Genomic DNA, 2,500 nt, shown 5'->3' on the forward strand with positions numbered 1-2,500 from the left:
TGTACTTGGAATTAAACTCAGGACCTTGTGCTTGTCAGGTAAGCTCTTACTCTACTGAGCTATCTCCCTGGCCCCTGTATATTCTTTTTAACCCTTATAATCTTATGGTGTTGTCATACCTAGCTCTTATATTAAATGCAAAGTTAGAGAAGTTGACAGAACTTATGCCAATGAAGAGGTAGATAATAGGACTGGGGTTCAAACTCAAGTTCATCAGACACCCAAGTTCATTATGTCGACTTTTGGTCTTTTTCTTCCTCAAGAGTCCTGACACCAAGAAGGGCTCTAAAATCTTGAAACTTTGAGAATCTAACTTGCCTAGGGTCCTCCTGCTCTTGTGCCTAACACGTCCTTTTATCCCAGGGAGTTGATCATGGAATGTAAGGACCATGAACTCATACCTGAGAGCCAGCGATTGTCATCTGCAGACTCCCCACCCCATCATGCGAGGGATTCCCTGCTTAGTCCTCTACTTCTAGCCATTTTCTGGGATCTGCTGGGTTAATTCTCTGGGTCACACTGGCCAAAGTCTTCTCAGGTGTGTCCCTCTGAACCTCAGACCCTCTCTTGCCCCACCCTTCTGGCACAGCACCCAGAGTGCATGCCAAGAAACTGGCAGGAGAGATAGAACAGGTCAGTCTGTCCCCTTCTCATCCTTGTCCCCCATATTTCATAGGTTAGACTGGTCCCAAAGCTCCAATAGAACAGGCATCCAGGACCAGACCAAGGAAAAAGAAAAAGGACCTAAATCCACTTTGCAAATTAAGAAACAACAGAGGGCTCCTATAACCCCAGCACTCAGGGAGGTTGAAGCAGGAGGATAGCAAGTACAAGTTCCACATGGACAACTTAGTGAAACAATGTAAAAAATAGAAAGGATTGGTGATATAACTCAGAGGTAGAGTGCTGGAAAAAAAAAAAACAAAACAAAACTTCTTAGTGCACTACCATCTTTGTAATAGATTAGGCTCACAGTTAGTGGGATTTTTAATTTCCAATACTCAGGATTGAACTCAAGTGGGCTCTACACTGAGCTACATCACCAGCCATTTTTATTTTTGCTGGGATTATAGACATGTACCGCTACACCTGGCTTACATGGAACTACATATAATTTCTTTTTTTTTTTTTTAAAGAGTGATCATTTTTTTTTAAATTTTATTTATTTATGTGTGTGTGTGTGTGTGTGTGTGTGTGGCCAGCTCAGCCCACCAGGGGGCGGGGCTGGCTGGCATGTGGTGCTGGGGGATTGAACTGTGGTCCCTGTGCTTTGTTAAGCTTGTTCTAAGTAGGTGCTTTAGACCACTGAGCCATCTCACCAGCCCCATGATTCTTTTTTTTCCCATAAATCTTTATTCATTGATTGCTTGATTGTGGTGGCACTCCACCCCAGGTCTTTATACTTGCTGGGTAACTACTGTTCTATTGGGCCATTCTGCCAGGCTTTCATTCTTATTTCTTTCTCTGGAAAAAAAAAAAACAAAACAAAACTTCTTAGTGCACTACCATCTTTGTAATAGATTAGGCTCACAGTTAGTGGGATTTTTAATTTCCAATACTCAGGATTGAACTCAAGTGGGCTCTACACTGAGCTACATCACCAGCCATTTTTATTTTTGCTGGGATTATAGACATGTACCGCTACACCTGGCTTACATGGAACTACATATAATTTCTTTTTTTTTTTTTTAAAGAGTGATCATTTTTTTTTAAATTTTATTTATTTATGTGTGTGTGTGTGTGTGTGTGTGTGTGGCCAGCTCAGCCCACCAGGGGGCGGGGCTGGCTGGCATGTGGTGCTGGGGGATTGAACTGTGGTCCCTGTGCTTTGTTAAGCTTGTTCTAAGTAGGTGCTTTAGACCACTGAGCCATCTCACCAGCCCCACATATAATTTCTTTTGGAAGCTGCTTCATTTCTTTGGCCGGGGTCAGGGGAGTGGGGTGTGGGGGACTGTTGCTGGATTTCTTTCACAGTTTTAGCCTCTTGCTTTCTTTGGGAGCTTGTCTTCTGGTTTCAGAAAAGAGCTTGGACTTCCCAGTGCGGAAGATGAGCTTTGAAAGCTCACCTCCTCCTCCTCCTCCAGGCCACAGTGTGATCTGTACGAGCTACTTGGCACTGCTGATGCTGCGGATGTTTTCCTGTGTAAAATGGGGAGAAAAATGTCTATTTCAAGAAATGCTTGGGGGCCGGGGAGACAGCTCAGCAACGTAAGCACCTGCCTGGCAAGTGCAAGGTCCTGAGTTTGATCCCTGGTATCGGAAAAAAAAAAAAAAAAAAAAAAAAAAATCCTTGTGACATAGTGAGACTCTTTCTCAAAAAAAAAAAAAAGGCTTGTAATGAAAGCACAGCTGGCTGTGGGTCCTCACAGGCTACCCTGTGGGTCCAGGCTGGTATTTAGGAAACATCAATGTCCCGCCTTTCCCAAACTTTGCAGGGGGTCTAGCTGGCATACAGGGAACTCCAGTCTCTCTCTCTCTCTCTCTCTCTCTCTCTCTCTCT

The 2,500-nt window shown here is 43.9% G+C and overlaps 1 protein-coding gene across 2 annotated transcripts in view; it reads left to right on the forward strand.

Annotated features, from left to right (window-relative positions):
• The window catches only part of Arhgef2 (Rho/Rac guanine nucleotide exchange factor 2), a 58,570-nt gene that overhangs the window by 900 nt on the left and 55,170 nt on the right, over positions 1 to 2,500 (forward strand). The gene's annotated exons all lie outside the window — the stretch shown is intronic.

The sequence above is a fragment of the Octodon degus genome, unplaced genomic scaffold, assembly GCF_000260255.1.
Source record: "Octodon degus isolate 3935 unplaced genomic scaffold, OctDeg1.0 scaffold00032, whole genome shotgun sequence".
NCBI lineage: Eukaryota > Metazoa > Chordata > Mammalia > Rodentia > Octodontidae > Octodon > Octodon degus.